At 26.5% G+C, this 8689-nt stretch overlaps 1 pseudogene; it reads left to right on the plus strand.

Annotated features, from left to right (window-relative positions):
* Window positions 1-7237: 7237 nt before the first annotated feature.
* Window positions 7238-8689, plus strand: part of LOC100164665 — a 10072-nt pseudogene continuing 8620 nt past the window's right edge.

Here is an 8689-nt window from a genome sequence, read left to right on the forward strand (position 1 = left end):
GAGAGCTAGTCAATATATAAATCGGTCATTTTTATCGCATGCGATAAGCTTACGAGTTGTCGATCATTATCGGATTTTCTAATCGCAGCCAATATCCCGCATTACTTTGACATTACTTCTGACGAATAAAAAAAAAATAACTTTGTATCGTCATTTAATTTGAAAAAATATTTCTACGTATTTAACTAAAATTATTTATACATTATTTAAAAATCGGCGTATACTATGCACGATGCACCCCCTTGACAAAATTCCTGCCGGCGCCTATGGTTGCATCCTATACTCATCTTCAATTTTCTCAGGAGACGACTTAAGATTCAATGTGTTTAGTTATTCATCTTAAGTACAGAGTATAATGTATTACTTATTTTCTATTACTCAATAACTGAGTCACCATGTAAATTTTGAATAAAAAATTAAGCCTAAGATTATTTTTATTTTTTTATTTACACACGAGCTACAAAGGCCATTTGTCGCAGTTTGTGTATTAGATAAAACTAATATAAAAGTTTAAGTAGCTAGGTAATAAGGTAAATTCATAAAAAGTACAGTGGAAGACTTGAAAATTAGATAAAATGTATATTTTTTTAAAAAAAATGTATAAAAACTAGTCCTTAATAAAAATTAAGCGTGTTGTAGATGTTTAGAGTCTCGTTACTGAGGCATTCAGAAAGGTAATTTGAGATGTTCTTCGATTTTTCTTCGCTGAAATGACGACATTCTAATAATATATGCTTGACGGTGATTTCTGTTCTACAGGTGTGAGGTGAGGCATAGTTCAAGTACAGATTCTTAGTCGCGTCAATATTAGGTCTTGTTTTCTTGTCTAAGATTATTTTCTGGGGGAACTAGTTATGATAATTTTAAAATGTACAAAAGTTTTACAGTTCATAACTTGCTTCTTAATAAAACTATCAATAAACCTTAAATTTTAAGACAGGACGATTCTCTCTGGTTTTAGAAGTACAGAGTAAATTACATTATTGTGAACGAAAAATGTGCAATGATGTACATTTGTTAGACGGAGACAGCAAGCAAGCGGATATGGCGTTCTCTTAACGTATCGGATTATTGGTCGGGAATCTAGGAAAAATTAAACCAGTACAAATAGAATGATTAAGTGTAAATAAACCTTAAACCAAATTTAATAAACGCATTTGATGTTTTCATTGACCATTATAAATTAAAATATTTTGTTAACTTATCATAAATTATTATTTATAAAATCAGAAGTTTTACTACTACCGATGTGGTAAGAAATCAGCACAGAAAATTTGAGAGTGCTAAGCACTCCCAAGCCCCCTCCTCTAGTTGCACCCATGGAACCACATGTCTACTTGCACCGTAAATTATAAGAAAATTAATAAAACAAAATATTATATTTTAACTAACTTTTCTTGAATGTAACAGAAAAGTAACAGAAAGTCGACATATTTTTCAAATTACTCCTATGTGAGAGTAATACTTGCTACATAAGGTATTTAGAATTTCTACTTACATTGCTTCTCATTGTCAATTTTGTATGATTTAAGAGATTTATGATTTATTTAGGTAAACACTGAAGACAGTTAAGAGTAGGCATTATTTTTAATTTGGAAAGAAACCCCCTCAATCATAATGCTATATTAAAGAATCAAACGTTGAGCCACAACTAATAATAGGCCTATTAAAATATTAAATATATTATGTAATTTATAAACACGACAGTAAATGATTAAATAATAATAATCAATGAAAATTTCAGGCTTCTTTTGAAATATAATTATTTATAAATATTATGATTTATACTACCATAGTATACAATGTACAAAGTACAAAGAAACTAAATTAATCGTAAGATAATCGATGGTTTTGTGTCGTTTAAAAATGTTGATTACTGTACACGTAAGTGCTATAGATTGAGAGTGATCGGATGTTAATGACTTGGCATATTTTTTTCGCGCAGCCAGAATTACACCGGAGTGAGATTTAAATTTGATTTATGAAGTCTATATTACAAATAGGCAAGCATGTTTTGCATATTTGACATTTTTGAGCATATAAATGCATATATTTCTAATTTATAGATTTAGTGGCATTTATAATATTTAAATATAATATAAACATAACACTTTATACGAATGGCTATAATTCGTTGGAAAATAAAAATTCATATATTTATATCGCTATATTATTGTTTATTGTATAGCTAGTGTACACACAAATGTCGGAATGACCTGTCGACGATCATTATCGCGATAAGCCTATTAATAATAGAGTAATAGATATAATAGTATAGCCGTATAGGTATAGATAAGTATAACAGTACAGATTGACTGCTTGCAGTAAACTCTGTGTGGTGGGTTTTGTCTACGATTTCGACAAGTATATATTTTTGTTGACATTAAAAATTTTACAGTTTTCCACAGTCCACATATTGCATGCTGTGTTTATTCAACTATACAATTTTTCTGATTTTTTTATTTTTTTTTATTTTTGTTTATATTTATTTATCATTCTTTTTCCCCCCTTTTCTCTTTAATAATCATTGTAAAAACCCCCTATGTATAACTATATAATCTAATTATTTTAAGCTAATAACCATGATGTTGATGCTGTAACAATAAAAAAAAAAAAAATAAAATAATTTTTCTGATACACGTTTTTTTAAAAAATATTAATTTACAAAACGCCGAAATGTTCGTCAAGTTCAAGTAGTATTGTGAAAGAGCTTCGGGAACATGTATTTAGTTCCGATGGTAAAATATTATTTTGCAAATTGTGTGAAGTTCAAGTGCCTGCAAGTAAACAATTTTTAGTAACACAATACTTTCAAAACTGCAAAGCATGAGCACGCACAAGGTGAATATAATAGAAAAAGACGCGAACCAAGTACAGTTCAACCGTTGTATACACAAAATACAAACAAAAACGTGATTTTAACTCCGATCTTGCTGAAGCATTACTATCAGCTAATATTCCACTCTACAAGGTAAACAATTTTAAATTTAAAGAGTTTTTAGAGAAGTATACTTCTAAAAATATCCCCGACGAATAGACCTTAAGAAAAAACTATGCAGATAATATTCATGAAAAAACTTTAACTAAAATACAAGCCGAGGTGTTTAATCGTAAAATATGGGTACCTATCAATCGATGATACCATGGATGTAGACGGCTGCTATATAATGTTATTGTAGGCGTACTTAATTCCGAAGTACCTGGACTGATTTCTCTTATACAATACATTTAAAGGTAAGAATATTATCTACAGCATACGATTTTATTGATATTCTTATTTTTAAGTAAGTTATGATGATTTTAAAATGTACACTTTAAAAATGGTCATAACTTGCTTCTTACAAAAATATCAATAAAAGCCTCGGAGATGCTCTATATAATAATCTTACCTTTAAGTTTTATAAGAGGTAAAGAAATGCCTATTTGGCGTCCTCTTAAGTAAAATATAAACATTATAGGTATTTATTTGTATTCACTATCTGATATGACAATATAACATAAGTACCTATTATTGATAATTTAGATCTAGTACTTATTTTTCCTTAATAATTTATACATACAACTATACAAGTATTAAAGAAAATACAATAATATTAAAAAATGAACTGCCAATTTAATAATGTACAGCGTCAATTATAGCTGTAGGAACTACCTATATGTTTTTCTTTATAATTATTAGATAGGACATATTCATAATGTGTGATAATAATAATATTCTACAGTTTTCTTTGAAAACACTTTTCTGGCAGTCTAGAAAATAACTAAGCCATATAAATCAATTGAAAAAATTTATGAAAAAAAACTTGAGAAAATTAGGTGTGAATAAATATGAGGAACTATTTACCCAAACGTTTGTATTTAGAAAAACCTTGATCATTTTTATTGTAATGAATAATTATTTTAGTAATATCATAATAAAATAATTATTAATATATCTATAGAGTACTATATATTTTATATGTCACATCCATGTCGCGTTATTGGAATAGACAATGTTTGAATCCATTTCACGAAATTGAACCGCAGTTTCTCTATTTCACGTAATTACACAATATGGATTATATTTCGTGAAATGGATACCTAAAAGAGCTATAACGCCGCATATTGAGATAATGACATAAGTCATAACAATTATTATAATATTAAAATATTTTAATCATTAATTTATCACATACATTTTTACTCTAGTCATACTCTATTACTCTAATTCATAGTATTTAAAATTTAAATTGCGTATATTTTTGCATTATTATAATAACTTCTCGTGGTAGGTACATAGAGTGAAATAACTTTTGGGTTTGTGTGATACAATAATATCTATTGAAACCTCTAAAAGAGATAAATAAAGGAAAACCTAGTACCTACCTAAGTATTAATAGTTTATTACACCATAAATTAAATATACTAGTATATTTAATCTATGATAATACATAGTAAAACTTGTATTTTTCTAACAAAAGTATTAATATTAGGTATGTATTATTGAATTGACATCGTGGTACTACAAGTAAAAATTATAATTCTACTCTGTATGATGATATATACTCAACTACAGTAGAAAATATTGGTAAATTGAGGAAAAATTATTTATTTTGAAAAATAAGGAAACTTATTTACATATTACAATATTACAACATTAACATATTATAATATTAATTTGTAATAAGAATAATTTAATATACAAATTGCTATAATTCAATGCTAATGTTGTTAAAACTAATCAAACATTTGATAGAGACTGAAGTTGGTCATTTTATAAATTGAATATTATTGAATTAATATGCTTTAATTTTATTTGGAAGTTAAAGTATTTTTTAGATCAATATCAATGTATTTAATAGAATTATTATCTTAATTAAATCATAATTTTTAATAATTCATACATTTTTTTTTTACTGCGAATATAATATTAAAATCAATTTAAAAGGTAATGCAATAAAGCCATAACGTGTATAGTGACTAGCGATAGCCTTAAGTCTTAACTATCAGTTGATAGTTGACAATCGTAACGGACGCATAATATGCTTTCGTATAGGCTTCTAGACTATCTATACAGTTATACGTTTTCTTTTTAAATTGTACGTGTCTTAATTACGTGTATACCTCTGTTTTATTTTACTATCGACACTAATTTTTCTGATAAATTGGTCAACAAAGTTATCAAATCCATCAATAAAATTAAATCTACACAGAAAAAAATTAAACCACCTTTTTATGAATTTCGGGAGGAAAAGTCACATTATTTAAGATTTGATGATCTTGACGGTAAGTTAGATAATATATCTAAACAATTTAATGTGATTAATGATTATGACTAAAAACAAATCAATTGAACCTAAAATGGAACTACTAGAAAACAAATTGTCTGAATTGGAACTTAATCATACCCGCTCAACTACCATAAATCAAGAAAAAATATTTGTTGGGACGTTATTATATTAAATCTAACTGAAACCTAGTCGAATTCTGACGACAAACTGAGTATTTCTAATATATTTCGTCAAATTTATTTCATTGTTGATTCTATAAATGTTTTACGTTTGGGTAAATCATCAAATAAAAATATACCTATTCGAGCTACTCTGCTTACTCAATATGATGTTTTCAAACCTGGATGCTTTTAAAAATAATGCTGTATCAACGGAGAGAACTTTGATTCAAAAAAATCTCTCAACAACTTTAATTGATAAATAAAATGAAGAAAAAACGCCGGTGAAAATGATCAACTTATTAAATATAACAATAATTTTCATGTTGTTTCAAAAAACTGATTAAACCAAATTTCAATTTAAATCATTTATCACTATATTAACAGAATATTCGTTCTTTAATCATCCTTCTTTATTAATTAAATTACAAATAAATGTTAATATTCAACGTATGTATTTTAATGAAACTATATACGATTATTTTAACAGTAATTATATAATATCATTAGAACATCATTCGCAACTATTAGTATTGGTACCTATCGCATGTTTCATAATTTGCAAACTATAGTTATAATCACGCGGTTAATGTGTTTAATGATATTATTTTTGAAGGTTTCAGTTTTAGATTATATTATTGGTGTCAAATTTTTTTCGGTTTCGGTTTTTTAACGGTTTATACGGTTTTTTACGATATTTGATATTCAGTGGTAAATTATTAATCAATTTTTGACACTTTATAGTATTTCCAAAAAAAATATTCGCAGACTCACAAAATGTTCACCAAAAAATATTATATCAACATTTTCTATACACGGAGAAATTTCCAAACTATTTCGAGCTTTTTGAGCTATTTAAAGCCATGATAATTTTTTTCAAATTTTGTAAACTATTTTTCAGTTGGAAGTTCATACAAATTTTTATTTTCATAACTAAGATAAGAAAGTTTAAAAAAAAATTTTTTTCTTATAACAAAACAATTAAGTTTAGCGTAAAGTAACAAAATTTTTTTATGAACGTTTGAATATAATATTATAATATTTACGATATTGTATATGTATTTAGCAATAATTTATCAAGTTCAACAAGACCTTAAAGCACTAAGTAGTCACCCACCTACCCACCCACCACCTAAAAAAGTTATGGGGTACTTACCCAGTAGCCAGACGTGTTTGGCGCCACTGAGCTAGACTCAGGCTAATGCATCGTCTCTGTTCAGAATCGTTTTTCGTATCCAATGATTTATCAATGAATTCAAATATAACACATCCATTACAATGACATACTTGACAATTACTGTACAGCAGAGCGGTACCCACTTGTCCTAGTCTTTTTTTTTTAAAATTATTTTCCACAACATTTTTTTTGCTTAGTCGAAAAATTCACAAGATTTTTTACGATCATCTGATGTCATAGTTTCACAAATCACAGTGAACATTTGCAAATTATTTTGAATTAGAAATCCATACATTTGTTTCTATACATAAAATGTAATGCAAAAATACAAAAATCACCATTACTTTTCAATACTATTACAAAAAAAAGTCTACCTTAAATAAATTTTTATTCAATTTACGTATTTTCGTTATTTCAATTTATTCAATTGAAATATTTACCAATAAAAACACTTTGATAATATGCTAATATGCAGGTATTAATTATAGATATAATTCCGTGATCTAATCCGTCAGAAGATGTATATACTATATAAAACGGGTCTAAACAATATATTGCTGTATCGTTCATTAGATAAGTGATCGATATAAATAAAACTATCAAACTTGAGATCCCTATTAAATAATTCAGCAAAAATTGTGTATTAAATAATAATAGTCAAAAGATACCTTATATGTGTGAATTATTACATTTTTTTTTATCTATTGCAGGTAAAAAAATGGTGCCACTCACTGCAAATTTAGAAACATTGCGCTCCACAATTCATAATTTTTCGTTTTCTATGTACAAAGTAAAGAATTAATGTTTTGAGTGTATATATTATCATATGTTTACCTAATAGTTAATATTCTATAGGAAGTGTCTAAAACTGAAACGGGAAATATTTTCTTTTCTCCATTCGGTATCCATTTGATTATGTTTATGGCTAGTACTGGAGCAGCCTCAAACACATTTGATGAAATGGTAGCCACTATACATCTAAATGAAACTTCTTGGAAAACTGATCAAACACTGGAAGCCTATAGACAATTATTGGAAGACTTAACAGTGAGTTTGTAATATATCTATAATAACTTATTATTTGTCAATATCTATTTTTATGATAATATACAAATATATCTAAATATTATTTTATTGCTTACTAGTTTTACATTAATGAAATTGAAGGCAATGGAATATTAATTTATTCCCAAATATCACGGTAATTTATTTTAGATTCTGAGTGGAGTATTGAATGTATTGATTTACAATGGTGTGTATTTTTTAATTTAATTTTTTTTGTGTCCGTCATCACCTTTTAGGACAGTAAAAATGGTTAGATTTTCTTTAACAGTATCTTTTTTCCAAAAGATCCGTGAAAAACAAAAGAAAAATTAAGGAAAAACGAGAATATTTTCTTAAAATCGATAACATGTATAATGTATATAGATTTTTAGTGTAACTCTAAAAAAAATGACTGTAGATACATGAAATTTTGACTGAATTTTTATATTAACGTTTTCTATATACCATAAAATTTTCAAAATATTTTAATTTGTTTTGAACTTTGTTTGAATTTTTTTAGTTTTTGTCTCTACGAATGTCAATAAAATTTTATATGTTGATAAAAAAAGCTTGAAAATTTAACACAAGGATCTTAATTTATTGTTAGAATGACATTTGAAAATTATTAAAAATCTAAACACAGTTTTTTTAAAAGCATTTAAAGTTCAAATGTGCAAAACACGTAAAAATCACAAAAATAAGCTAATTGAGTAAGAAATTCGTGAAAATGTTTACTTTTAAATCTAAGATTTTAAATTGTAATAAACGATTCCTCATAACTCATAAGTTTTTCTACCGTTATCAAAAAAAAAAAAAAATATCTACAAGCAAATTAAATTAGATTTTTATGAGCGTTTGAGTTCATATTTTTACAAGATTGGATATTCACTCGATTTCTCATGTAGGTAGCGATTTTATTATTTCGTTGTAATTCAAATACGAATAACTGTAGATGCATGAAAATTTGACTGAATGTTCATATTTCTCATTTTCTATACACCAAAGATTTTGAAACATTTTTGTTTTGAGCTGTTAGGTAC

Source organism: Acyrthosiphon pisum, chromosome A2, assembly GCF_005508785.2.
Source record: "Acyrthosiphon pisum isolate AL4f chromosome A2, pea_aphid_22Mar2018_4r6ur, whole genome shotgun sequence".
NCBI lineage: Eukaryota > Metazoa > Arthropoda > Insecta > Hemiptera > Aphididae > Acyrthosiphon > Acyrthosiphon pisum.